Source organism: Balaenoptera acutorostrata, chromosome 2 (assembly GCF_949987535.1).
Source record: "Balaenoptera acutorostrata chromosome 2, mBalAcu1.1, whole genome shotgun sequence".
Lineage (NCBI taxonomy): Eukaryota > Metazoa > Chordata > Mammalia > Artiodactyla > Balaenopteridae > Balaenoptera > Balaenoptera acutorostrata.
Window position 1 is genome coordinate 170,778,417 of NC_080065.1, and position 15,032 is coordinate 170,793,448.

A 15,032-nucleotide genomic window follows, 5' to 3' on the forward strand; every position below is an offset into this window, starting at 1 on the left:
ACAAATTCTTCACTATTCTTCAACTTCAGTTTCCTCGTCTATGAAATGACAGAGTGGAAAATATGTTTTTTACATTCCTTCCAACTGAAAGACTCTGGTCTCTTGTTTCTGTTTTGAACCAAGGAAAGATGAGTAAGGGACAAAAGAAGAAGGATGCCAGGAATGAGTAAATATGGCGATAACAGAGCAGCATATGCCTAGAGAGAGAAAAGGAGAGAGAACATAAAAGCATGTAGAGGAGAGGATGGTCTGCAATAGCCCTTTTATCAGTCCACTGATTGATAAAAACTGAAATGGGGGGCTTCCCTGGTGGCGCAGTGGTTGAGAGTCCGCCTGCCAATGCAGGGGACACGGGTTCGAGCCCTGGTCTGGGAAGATCCCACATGCCGGGGAGCAACTGGGCCCGTGAGCCACAGTTACTGAGCCTGCGTGTCTGGAGCCTGTGCTCCGCAACAAGAGAGGCCGCGATAGTGAGAGGCCCGCGCACCGCGATGAAGAGTGGCCCCCATTTGCCGCAACTGGAGAAAGCCCTCGCACAGAAACGAAGACCCAACACAGCCATAAATAAATAAATAAATAATAATTTAAAAAATAAAAAAATTAAAAAAATTTTAAAAAAAACTGAAATGGGATGGAACTTGGGGTGATAAGGGAGAATAATAAACACATATATTTCTTTAATGTCTCTTTGCAAAAATCACAATTATAATAATTATTAGAACTCACGTTTATTGAGAGCTTCTCATGGGCTAGGTGCTGCCCTGATGCACAAAGCCCAAAGATTAAATTCCTAGTCCCATGGTATGGAAGTAGAGACTGAGTCTTAGGCTAAGTGACTTGCCCAGGTTTTCACAGCCAGGAGGGACAAAGCCAGGATTTAGACCAGGGTCATTGATTTCTGAGTCATGCCCCTAACGTTGCATTTTTCTCAGCTTAAAAAGTGTGAGACCGTTTCTTCCACCATTTAAGTAGGTATCTCAGTCAGATAGGAGGAAAAATTATCGAAGATGATAAAAATAAATGGTTAAAAGGCAAAGACATTTTCCCAGGTTTTATCACACACAGTCTTTCATTACAGTGTTCAACAACTCAGTTTCCTAACTAGAGTTTGAGTTCCACAAAAACTAGAAATAAGCTGCTATATCTTTTGATCACACACATCTCCTAGATTTTAGATGGATGAACACATTGGCTTTGTTTGGAATTTATCCCTTCATATTACTGAACTTGGAAAAGCACAACATTAGCCCAAAGACATAAATGATGTTAAAGGAAAGGAGAGGCCCTACGAAGCTTTGGAACTCTCCAAAACGGAATTTATAAAGAATACAGTTTAATGTTCAAGCCATCTCAAACATGTTCATCTCTCCTTCTATCTTCATTCTTGCCTCTCCACTCCTGGCCTCATGCACCCCACGCCAAATCCATTCCCTATGCATCTGGCAGGTGGCAGGAGGGGAGGGGGCACTCCAGACAGATCCACCAGCGCTGCAGTCCCTCCCAGGTCCCATTCCATTGATCTTTCCATCCACATCAGGACTCTGCCTTTCCTCTGTGCTCCCCTATCCCTAACCCTAGTGCACCCCACCTTGACCTTTACCTTCTCTGTCCCTTGGTTTCTAAAATACTCATTTGCTTTTATGCATCCCATCTATCCTCTCCCTGGGGGAATGACTGGCAAATATGCTGGAGTCATGGGTGTAAGCAGTTGTTGCTGCTCCTGTCCTCACCCCCCGTCCCTCCACACACACATGCACTCGCACACATAGCATCCAAATAGTGATAAACATAAAAGAACATTCCAGAAACATTGTTGAACGACAGACCTGAAGGCTGGCAAAAGAAATCTCTAGTCAAGTTCTGGCCCTTGACACAATCTCCCCATTCTTCCCAAGACCATTTCAGCCACCCCGCTCCACAGAGCTGGACTTACCCAGATGTCAGCCTCAGGAACAGCCGGAGAGGAAACGAGATGAATTTTATAGCAGTCACAGCCCAGCAGGAAGGATGTGGTCTCACTATGGAGTGAACAGGCTTGCATCACAGACAAAGGCAGAGACTAACGATTACTCACATCACTGGATTTTCCAAACTGAAGTTCTCAAAGCTGAGACTGGTTGTAGCCAGAGATGTCTGGCCTCTTCTCAGTGGTCACTGGGGTAGAGAATGGGAGGAAATTCAACTGCTACTCAGTGGATGTTCCCTGTAACTCTGACAGCAGCCACGTGAGTGTTTTGTTGACAGAGAGGGGAGTACGATGGAGAATACCACCGGAGCTGGTAAATAGAGAATTGAGAGCATAACCTGGCCATCAGACTGCAAATCCCATGCACTTTCAAGCCGTCACATGGAGGCAGTCTGCAGACAGTACAATAACAATTGACTGTTATATTTTTAACCACTTTATTAGGGGTAAGTATATACCTGTGAAACCATCACCACCATCAAGGCTATAAACATATTTATCACCTCCCAAAGTTTCTCCCCACCCTATTATGATTATGATTTTGTGTATGGGGTGAGAACACAATATAAGATCTACCCTTTTACCAAATAATAAGTACACAATACAGTATTTTTTATGTAAATTTATTTAGTTATTTATTTATTTTTGGCTGTGTTGGGTCTTCGTTGCTGAGCGTGGGCTTTCTCTAGTTGCAGCAAGGCGGGGGCTACCCTTCATTGTGGTGCGCTTCTCTTGTTGCAAAGTACGGGCTCTAGGCACGCGGACTTCAGTAGTTGTGGCTCGTGGGCTCTAGAGCACAGGCTCAGTTGTTGTGGTACATGGGCTTAGTTGCTCTGCGGCGTGTGGGATCTTCCTGGACCAGGGATCAAACCCGTGTCCCCTGCATTGGCAGGTGGATTCTTAACCACTGTGCCACCAGGGAAGTCCACAATACAGTATTATTAGCTACGGGCTCTATGCTGTACAGCAGATCTCTAGGACTTTTTCATTTTGCATAATAGAAACTGCCCACCCTCTGACTAATATTTTCCCTTTTCTTCCTCTCCCTAGCCCCTGGAAACTGTCATTCTACTCTGTTTCAATGAGTTTGACTATTTTAGATTCCACATGAGTGATTTCATTCAGTATTTATCTTTCCTGTCTCATTTATTTCACAGATTTCATTCAGTATTTATCTTTCCTGTCTCATTTATTTATTAATGTCATCAAGATCCATCCATGTTGTTGCAAATGGTAGGATTTCTTTCTTTGTCATGCCTGAATAACATTCCATTGTACATATATACCACATCTTCTTTATTCATTAATCTATTGATGGACGCTTTGTTTACCTTTATCCATTCTTCTATTTACGGACATTTTATCCGTTCTTCTATTATGGAAAAGGTTGTTTCCACATCTTGGCTATTGTGAATAATGCCACAATGAACACGGGAGCAGATATCTCTTCAAGATCCTGATTTAAATTCCTTTGGATGGGCACAAACTCTACTCTCTGACTCACTGACTTACTCGTTCAACTAACACTTATGGGGTACCTAGTGTGTGTCAGGCATGAACACAAAGCTGAAAAGCACCTTGCCTTACCCTAGAGGAGCTGGAGGAGAGAGAAACACCCAGACCTGCTTTCCTAGCTCTCACCATGGCTCCAGGACCACAGTCCAACAGTGGCATGAGTTCCATACAGCATGGTGAGTGAGAAGCACTCAGCACCTCCAGGAGAGTGCAGGAAACTTGGAGCAAGAAGGAAAAGCATCCAAGTCTAACAGAGGGGCACTGGTATGCTACTTCATGCCTCAGTTTCCTCATCTGTGAAATGGGGGTGACAATAGCACCAATAGGAGATGGCTGTCATAAGGATTGAGCAAATGGGTAGATGTGAGGTCTTTGGAACAGAGCCTGAATCAAAGAAGCTGGTATCCGTGGTTAACTCCTGTTACTACCGTTGTTACAGAATTATGTGCAAAATGCTCCAAGGGATGAAAGAGAGGCATCTACTCCCACTGAAGCAAGGGCAGGATAGCAAGACCTGAGTCTAAAGCTCTGCATGTTGTTAAGGGCCAGGGTGCATGCAGGAGCAGTGAGGAACCCAGATGCTGAGGCCAGAGAGAGAGACAGCAGATCAATCAAACAATACCTGAGAGGGAAATGCAAGGTAGAAAGCAGAGTTCAAATGTCATTCCAGAATTTTGAAAATATATTCTAATCATGTATAAAAACTAATCAAGAAAAAAAATGACCATGCTTTCCTTGTTATTCTGCCTTCTGAAAACATTGTTTCAGGTATGGGAATATCAAAATCAACAAAAATAATAAACAAAGAAGGTCACAAAAATAGAATATAATGATTCTCCTTCCTACCTATTCATGACCCCCCTCCTAAAAACATGGAGAATAACAATTTAATACTGTGCACCAAAGAAAAACAATTACACCCATGAAACAACTGCCGCTCACTTTTATAAAGCAGAGTGAACTGGAGCTCTGGGTATTGGGTTCCAAACCCAAATTTGCCACAAATTCTTTCTAATTGAATAATCTACAGGAAACCAAACCAAAACAAAAGTAAATCCACTAGGAAATCAATGACTGCTGTAAGTTACAAAGAAATAGACTGCCAAAGGCTGAAGGGGAAATAAAGCAAGCCAGGAGATATGTGCTTCCCCCAGCCACCTCCAAGTACATATGAACAAGCCCTGATTCTACGGGTCGGGGCAGAGTGAGGAAACGTCATAGGGCTTTGCTGAACCGAAAATCCAGACACGAGACACGAAAGTATAGGTGTGGTGACAAAGACCCCAGACATTTAAAGTAAAGATTCTACTGAAAAGTCCAAAGCAAAACAGTAATAGTGTAAGATACCCTAAATCATGCATGTATCTCTGGGCCTGAATGCCTCCAAATCCTCACCCAGCTTCCCCTTCCCTTGACCTCTACACACAGGGTACAACATGACATGCTAATCACCCTCTCTAGGCCTGCGAGGAAGGTGGTTTCACTTCTACATGGGCAGAAAGAAAGCACATTGCTTTCCTGGAAAAGAGATTCTCTTAGGCTGCAGGCATTGCTGCCACTTTCCACTTGTCAACCCTGCACTGATCAATACAGTAGCCACTAGCTACACATGGCTACCGAAATGTAAATTAATTAAAATTAACAATTCAGTTCTGGCTGCACTGGTGGCATGTTAAGGGCTCAGTAGCCACATGTGGGGACAGTGCAAAATAGGACAAGTATATCACTACTGAGTTTTATTGGTCAGCCCTGGTCTGACTCCTTTCTTTGCCTGGAAGGGGCTTCCTGGAGCTTAATTCCTCATGTTGGAAATCTTAAAATGTTTCCTGCAGAATATTATTCTATCAGATATTAGGTAGGTTGTTGAATATATATATATATACACACACATATATATATATATAGGATTACTTATTTTTAAAATACATATATATGCACTTATTAATACATGTGTAGACAAATTTGGAAGAACTGTATTTGAAACTACAAACATGAAGTTAGAACAAACAGAGGATTTTTATTTTCTACATTAACACAGAGGACTTTTATGTTGTACATTATATATTTCTTCATTGACTGGCTTTTTTCCAAAGCATATATAACTTTGTAATTGAAAAAGATAAAAAGGGAGTTTTACCCAGCACAGGTATCAAGTTGGTAGGTTCTGGTGGCCTTAAAATAGGATGACAGTGACAGTTGGGCTTCCCTGCTTTTCTAGCTTCCATCAGTACACCAGTCCTCTAACTAATAACGCTACTTTTTTTCCTCCTCCTCCACTAGGTGCTAATTCTTTCTCCCATGCCTTCTCATCCATGTCAAGGCATGAACTGCAAAAGGCCAAGCATGTACTCGTATTATGATGAGTGTAGAATTTCACAGAAGTGGAGCAGATACTGTAGGTGGTCAGACCATCATCCAGTGGCCACCTTCTTCCTTGCTAAAAGGACCCCAATTTTGTGCAAGCATTCACTTTTTCCTTACAGGACTCAGGAAAAGTTAATTCTTTTCTCCAAATTAAGGGGTATATTCTGGTTTATATAACCCAATAACTGGATCCTGCTCTCCTAATAATGATGGTTTAAGGAGTGGGCTGGTGAGTAAGTTCTGGTTATAAGACCAGGACTTCACATAAAACAGTCTGTGCTCTGAAGAAAGACTTTCCGTAAGGTTTGGTCCTTTGCTGCCAATAGATGTGGTCATATCAGGTTATGATGCCTGGAACTGCTGCGGCCATTTAATGACTATAAGGAACATGAAAGACTCTAAGGATGGCAGAGCCAGAGAGGGAAGAAACATGTCCACTGAAGCAACCAGCCCAACAGTGAAATGCTCTGGTGTTTAAGCCAATTAATATGGTTTCTCTATTCCTTAAATCCAAAGGCAACTTATACATAGATGCCATTGTTGAGGTATGATTGACTATTCTTCTCTGTGAGTTTTGATTTCCCTGAGGTCAACACTGAGCTAATACTCACCAGTACAGGTGTAGTAGGATGGCTATCGACTTGTGCCTGGGCTAACAGGTGGGCATCGGTGTCCTGCGGATTGTTAAATAGTTCTAAAAAAGACCCTAGCTGTCAGCCAGTACCATTTCCTCACCATTTGCTCATCATAGTTTTTCCCTGTGGCAACATGGCCACAAAATAAGGAGTTATCAGGCAGCTCTGAATTTCAAGGTAGAACAATGGTCTTGAATGGAAGGCTTTTATGATAGAATGGAGGCTTTTTTGAGAGAGAAAATCTTCGTTGAGCTCCAAATAGCATGAGCATTCATGAATTCATAAAATAAATTTTATCTCATAAACTATAGCACAGGGAAGATTGAAAGGTGATATGAGAACAATTTCAAAGAACATGAACATTTCAACAGGAGACTGAATTGGAGAAATGGAGAGTCCCTGCAATGGTTAATTTAATGTGCCAGTTTGGCCAGGCCATGGTACCCAGACATTTGGCCATACACCAGTCTGGATGCTGTTGTGAAGGTATTTTTTAGATGAGATTAACTTTTAAATCAGTAGATTTTGAGTAAAACAGATTACCTACCATAATGTGGTTGGGCCTCACGTAATCAGTTGAAGGTACTAAGAGAAAAGACTGAGATCCCCCAAGAAAGAAGGAATTCTGCCTGCAGTTTGCCTTCAGACTCAACAATGCAACATCAACTTCTTCCCTGAGTCTCCAGCCTGTCCTGCAGATTTCAGACTTGCCAGCCCACACAATCACATGAGCCAAATATTTAAAATCCCTCAAGATAGACAGATAGATAGATATAGATGTTGATATAAATATAGACATAGTTACATATATATAAATGTGATATATATACATATATATATATACACACACAACATATATATATACATATATATTGTCTTAGTGTGTTCAGGCTACTATAACAAAAATACCATACTAAAAAAATGGGTGACTTCAAAAACAAACATTTATTTCTCATAGTTATGAAGGCTGGGAAGTTCAAGATCAAGGTGCCAGCAGATTCAATGAGTAATGAGGGCTGCTTCCTGGTTCATTGAAGGTCATCTTTTTACTCTGTCCTCACATTGCAGGAGGAGTGAGGGACCTCTCTGGGATCTTTTATAAGAAGAGCACTAATTGCATTCCTAAGGGTTCCCCCCTCAGACATAATCACCTCCCAAAGGCCACACTTCCAAATACTAATCACACTGGGGATTAGGTCTCAACATATGGATTTTGAAGGGACACAAACATTCAATATATTATATACGCACACACACACACACACACACACACACACATCTGTTTCTCTGGAGAACCCTGACTAACACAGTCCCTGGGTAAGGACCAAAAGCCCAACAGCATACCTGCAGCCCAAGCCCCAGGATGAGGAGTTACAGAAACTACTAGTGGATGCAGGGGATCTGAGAATAGAGGAAAATATGCCTCACTGTCTCAGATGTAGCCCAGAGAGAGTACACACCTCTCAGAGAAATCTCTCTTCTAAAACAAGGAAATGGTGCCTGAGATGCCAGGTGGGCAGGCCATGACGTATTCACAAAACCCTACCTGGCCCAGACCCAAGGAGGGAGCACGCATTCTGGGACAACCAGAAATTCCAAGGGACCTAAGACGGGGATGAGGACGTGGTGCCAGAAGTAGCTGGGAAGGACGCTGGTACCCAGGGGAGATTTCAGAGGGGCCCAGAAAGGACAGAGATCAGCCCAGCAGCCAGACACCCTTCCCCTACTAGGGAGAAGAGAAGAGACAGGAGGTAGAGAGTCCCAAGGCAGCTGAGCTTTCTTAGAAAGAGACTGCATTTTAAACTGAAAGTGACTGTTGGACAAATCACATGGCAGAAACATGATGTGGCAGGAAGGGGCAGTGATGCATGATTTGAATTTGCACAAAGACAAATTCAATTTTTGAAAATAAAGTTACAATTTAGCATTACTGAGTCTTCGTGATCTCTTGTAGGGAGAAGCCTGGCCTAATCACTTTATGTTGCTACTGTGCTCTTCCCTCTTTCCCACAAGGTGTATTTCCCTGGGGCTTAGAATGCTGGGAACACACCCTTCTCCTGGCAGTCACCATCCGCAGTTGAGATGGGTTTCCATGGGCCTATGAGCCCAAGTGTTTCCAAGACCCCCAATTATTGGACCTCTACACCTTCTGAGTAATGGATTGAAGAAGATTTGGCTGACAATTGTGAAAAAAGTTGTCAAGTCTTGCTTTTTAAGAGGACTTAAAAAGTCCTCCATACAAACATCCCATGAACCATATTTGGAATCAGTTTCTTTGTTCCCATTTAGCTTTCCCTTTTTCTGTGTTCATAAGCTTTTCTCTAGAATTACTTTTTATAAACAGCATTAGGGTCAGAGACCCTTGTCATGGGGTTCCAACTATGGCTTACTGTCTCATCTACCTTTAAATGACACCCCCCACCCCCGGTCAGTGTTCCCTATTGTGTTTCTGGAAGACACATTCCAAGTTGAAGCAAATCTAGGAGCTTTTACTGCAAACTCGAAACCAGAAGGAAAACAGATAAACATTTTGAGAGGAAAACAGATAAACTACTACTCAGAAGTACAGTTGACCCTTAAACAACTGGCAGGGGTTAAGGGATGTTGACCCTCCGCACAGTTGAAAATTTGCCTATAACTTAGAGTCGGCCTTCCTTATCAGCAGTTCCTCAGTATACTACAACATGACCATGATGACTTTACGCTAAGTGAAATAAGCCAGTCCCAAAAGAACAAATACTGTTCCACTTATATAAGATTCTTAGAATAGTCACATTCACAGAAACAGAAAGAATGGTCGTTGGCAGGGACCCAGGGGAGGGGGAAATGGGGACTCATTGTTTGATGGGTACAAAGTTTCAGTTTTGCCAGATGAAGAGTTCTTGGGATTCCCTGGCAGTCCAGTGGTTAGGACTCTGTGCTTCCACTGCAGGGGGCATGGGTTTGATCCCTGGTCAGGGAACTGAGATCCTGCAAGCCACACAGCATGGCCAAAAACAAAAAAAAAAAAAGAAGAAGAGTTCTGGAGATGGATGGTGCACAACAATGTGAATGTACATTACACTGCTGGACTATACACTTAGAAATTATTAAAATGGTAAATTGCATGTTATATATATTTTCTACAGTAAAAAAGAAGAAAACCCGTTGTTTTATACATTTCCACCCCTGATTTTCCTTCTCTCTCATTTAATCCAGAAGAGAGTAAAGAAAAACTGTAGTACAAGTGCTACGCTTAGCACTCAGTTAAAAGTAAGCAATTATATTTCATTTTACCAGCTACATCTATATAAATTGTGGATGGATTGGATACTTTAAATGTTTATATAAATATATAGAAAAGACTGGAAAATAGACACACATCACATTTTTGCTTCTGATATCATCCCTAAAAGAGGTCACTGTGTGGGAAGAAGGAGACATTTCCACTACATGCAATTCTGTATTGTCTCTATTATAATGAACTTCAGTAATTTTTTAAAAGTTATGGAAAGAAGCGAAAAAGATTTCCTATTAAAGATAGCAGAAGAGAAACCTCTAACTCTTGTGTCTTCTCTGAAACCAACCCAGAACAACAAAGAGAAACAAAAAAAGAACTTCCACTTCTATGATGTCACCAATCATGAGAGGGCCCCTATGCTCTTGGGGCCTGGGGCTGGAGTGAGAAGGGACACAATGAGAGAGACCATCTGCAGGAAAATAAAGAGAATCCAAGGTTTTCCAGAGTAGGGAACACACACTAGTGGGACACAGCAATCCCAGCCCCACCCTCCTTTGAATTGTAAGGTCTGGGTATATGGGCAAATCACCAAACATCTTTGAACCCTGTGGACCACAGAAGTGGAAGGATGTTGGGATGAAACAGGGACATATGTTTTCAAGAGTGGGTGGTTATCTGTTACCAGTGTGGGGAGAAACTGTGAGTGAACCAATAGGAGCCTGATACTTTCTGACACTGGTTAGCTAAGGAGAAGTCCAAGCTAAGTCACCCAAAATCTGTGACATGCAGGGTTTTGACATGAGTCAAGGAGACTTCCTGTTTTTCGGAAGGGGACCACACCCAGCAGAGAGGAACAGCAAGAACAAGGCAAAAGGCAGGAAGGCTGGACCCACACTGCAGCCTGCTGACATGCATGGGTCTCTCTCAGAATAATATTTTCAAATGCATAAAATAAAGCACAGACGATTACAAAGGGAGACATATTGAAATACAGGTACCAAAATATTTTTTTAAAGTTTGTGATATTTATGCCTCAATTAATGAGATCTAGCAGTGGGCCTAATAACTGTTATAGTTTGAAAGAAATGATGAGGGTAACTGGTATTTCAGTATATCTGTAAAGTGATATCAAAATATCTTTAGGGACTACCCTGGTAGCGCAGTGGTTAAAAATCCGCCTGCCAATGCAGGGGACACAGGTTCAAGCCCTGGTCCGGGAAGATCCCACATGCCACAGAGCAACTAATCCCATGAGCCACAACTACTGAGCCACGTGCCACAACTACTGAAGCCCATGCTCCTAGAGCCCATGCTCCGCAACAAGAGAAGCCTGCGCACCACAACGAAGAGTAGCCCCTGCTCGCTGCAACTGGAGAAAGCCTGTGCACAACAACGAAGACCCAATGCAACCAGTAAGTAAGTAAGTAAGTAAATGAATAAATTTATTTTTTTAAAAAGAAAATATCTCTAATTTCTACTGGTGACAAATGTATAGGATCTATTAATACTACTGGGTTGTGTTGCCTGCCTTCATTAGAGAAAATCAAGATTAAAATTTTTCCCATCCAAGTTAACAGATCCCCTGAATTATGTCCACAGAAGCCTTGGGGATATATGCTACCTCTCCCTCCAACTACTTTTTCAAAAAGAGCTGTCCAGGAAAAACGCCATTACTTCAAAGAAAAGTGATAAATTTTTTAAAGGAACTATCATGGAAACTATGTAAAGATAATGCAGGAGGGAAAAACAAAAGAAGAAAAGGCATCTGGCAAATAAAAGATAATGGAAAACACTTAAATACAGTAGCATGGTGGAAGTTAGTAGCATTCCAAAGCAGGTGGAAGTTAGTGGGGCAGGCACAATAGTGCACACCCGCCCCCAGCATGTCTACATGCTAGTCCCCATAAACCATGAATATATAACCTTATATGACAAAAGGGAATTAAGGGAGCACATGAACCAAGTTTGCTAATGAGGTGACAAAATTGGGGAGAGTAGCCTGGATCATCCAGGTGGGACTAATATAATCACAAAGGTCCTTATAAGTGGAAGAGGAAGGTAGAAGAGTTCAGAGTGATTTAATGTGAGGACTCAAGGAAAAGAGACCTCTAGAAGCTGGAAAAGGCAAAGAAACAGGGTCTCCCCTAGAGCCTCCAGAACGGAATGCAGCCTTGCCGACACCATGATTTTAACACCCTGAGACCCATATTTGACTTCAGACCTGCAGAAGTAGAAGACAATCATTTTTTATTGTTTCAAACCAATAAGTTTTTGGCAATCTGTTACGGCACCCATGGAAAACTAATACAATTAAGAAGCCCTAGTCCTCCCAGAATAGAGAGTCCAGAAATAAACCCACACACCTATGGTCAATTAATCTTCGACAAAGGAGGCAAGAATATAAAATGGGAAACAAACAGTCTCTTCAGCAAACTGTGCCGGGAAAGTTGGACAGCTGCATGTAAATCAATGAAGTTAGAACACACCTTCACACCATGCACAAAAATAAACTCAAAATGGCTTAAAGACTTAAATATAAGACATGACACCATAAAACTCCTAGAAAAGAATATAGGCAAAACATTCTCTGACATACATCGTAGCAATATTTTCTTAGGTCAGTCTCCCAAGGAAAAAGAAATAAAAGCAAAAATAAACACATGGGACCTAATCAAACTTATAAGCTTTTGCACAGCAAAGGAAACCATAAACAAAATGAAAAGACAACCTACAGAATGGGAGAAAATATTTGCAAATGATGCAACTGACAAGGGATTAAATTCCAAAATATACAAACAACTCACACAACTCAGTAACAACAAAAACAATCAAAAAATGGTCAGAAGACCTAAATAGACTTTTTTCCAAAGAAGACAACAGATGGCCAGCAAGCACATGAAAAAAATGTTCAACATGGCTAATTATTGGAGAAATGCAAATCAAAACTGCAATGAGGTATCATCCCATGCCAGTCAGAATGGCCATCATCAAAAAGTCTAGAAATAATAAATGCTAGAATGGGTGTGGAGAAAAGGGAACCCTCCTACACTGTTGGTGGCAATTTAAATTGATGCAGCCACTTTGGAGAACAGTATGGATGTTCCTTAAAAAACTAAATATAGAGTTACCATATGAACCAGCAATCCTACTCCTGGGCATATATTTGGAAAAGATGAACACTCTAAATCGAAAATATACATGCACCCCAATGTTCATAGCAGTACTGTTTATAATAGCCAGGACATGGAAGCAACCTAAATGTCCATCAACAGATGAATGGATAAAGATGTGGTACATATATACAATGGAATATTACTCAGCCATTAAAAGGAACGAAATTGGGTCATTTGTAGAGATGTGGATGGACCTAGAGAGTGTCATACAGAGTGAAGCAAGTCAGAAAGAGAAAAACAAATATTGTATATTAACGCATATACATGGAATCTAGAAAAATGGTATAGATGATCTTATTTGCAAAGCAGAAATAGAGACACAGACATAAAGAACAAATGTATGGATACCAAGGGGGAAAGGGGGAGGGAGGAATTGGGAAATCGGGATTGACACATATACATTATTGATACTATGTATAAAATAGACAAGTAATGAGAACATATTGTATAGCACAGGGAGCTCTATTTAATGCACTGTGGTGACCTAAATGGGAAGGAAACCCAAAAAAGAGGGAATATATGTGTATGTATGGCTGAATCATTTTGCTGTACAGTAGAAACTAACACAACATTGTAAAGCAACTATACTCCAATAAAAATTAATTAAAAAAACAACCTAGGACTTCCCTGGTAGTGCACTGGTTAAGAATCCACCTGCCAATGCAGGGGACACGGGTTCAAGCCCTGGTCCAGGAAGATCCCACATACCGCGGAGCAACTAAGCCCATGCGCCACAGCTACAGAGCCTGCGCTCTAGGGCCCATGTGCCGCAACTACTGAGCCTGCATGCTGCAACTACTGAAGCCCACACACCTAGAGCCCATGCTCTGCAATGAGAAGCCTGAGCACCGCAATGAAGAGTAGCCCCCACTCGCCGCAGCTAGAGAAAGCCCACACGCAACAATGAAGACTCAACGCAGCCAAATAAATAAATAAATAAATAAATAAATAAATAAATAAATAAAAATAGAGTTACCATATGAAGTAGCAATCCTACTCCTGGGCATATATTTAGAAAAGATGAAAACTCTAAATCGAAAATATACATGCACCCCAATGTTCACAGCAGTACTATTTATAACAATCAAGGCATGGAAGCAACCTAAGTGTCCATGAACAGACGAGTGGATAAAGATGTGGTACATATATACAATGGAATATTACTCAGCCATAAAATAAAATGAAATAATGCCATTTGCAGCAACATGGATGGATCTAGAGATTATCATACTAAGTGAAGTAAGTCAGACAGAAAAGACAAATATCATATGATATCATTTATATGTGGAATCTAAAAACTAATACAAATAAAGTTATTTACATAACAGAAACAGACTCATAGGCATAGAAAACAAAATTATGGTTACCAAAGGGGAAAGGGGGGAGAGGGATAAATTAAGAGTTTGGGATTAACAGATACACACAACTATGTATAAAATAGATAAACAACAAGGATTTATTGCATAGCACAGAGAATTATATCCAATATCTTGTAATAACCTATAATAAAAAGGAATCTGAAAAAGAATATACATATATGTATAAATGAATCACTTTGCTGTACACCTGAAACTAGCACAATATTGTAAATCAACTATAATTCAATAATTTTTTAAAATAAAGAGCCCCTAGTTCTCCATGAAATCATTTAATTTACCAAAAGCAGTATCTATTACACATAAGAGTCTGAAGAACAGGCATAAAGGGTTAGACAATGAGGACAACATGAAGAAAGGGAGATAAAATGATGAGCCCACAAACTCAGGTCAAATGGAAAGGGGAAAGCCTCGCAGAAATGAAGATCACCATAAGAGCAGCAGAAAAGAAAGATAGAATCTGCTAAATCATTCAAGCATGGAGAACATGCTTGAGAAATTGAGAAAAAGAAAGAAGAAAGGACACAGTGTTTAAGAGAATTTTAAAGCCAAAGGAACGGTATATAAGACAAAGGAGATCCAACATATACATAAATTTTGTCCCTGAAGATAAGAGCAAATGAAACAGGAAAAAATATCAAAGACTTAAAGAAAACTTCCTAAAATAAAGAAGTGCTTGAATTTACCAATCGAAAAGGCAGTGTGTCACAGGGAAAACTGATTTGGAATGTGCAACATTTGGGCGTACCTTTCAAAGACTGAAAAATAATCCTATGGACAAAA

At 40.9% G+C, this 15,032-nt stretch overlaps 1 protein-coding gene across 6 annotated transcripts in view; it reads right to left on the reverse strand.

The window, feature by feature from the left end:
- The window catches only part of NLRP3 (NLR family pyrin domain containing 3), a 150,224-nt gene extending 148,257 nt beyond the window's left edge, over positions 1-1,967 (reverse strand). For 5 of the 6 annotated variants that reach the window (XM_057541658.1, XM_057541656.1, XM_057541657.1 and 2 more), the window contains exon 1: positions 1,827-1,929. The gene's annotated coding sequence lies outside the window, so the exon portion shown is untranslated. The other variant, XM_057541655.1, reaches the window with a different exon arrangement.
- Between the last annotated feature and the right edge of the window lie 13,065 nt (positions 1,968-15,032).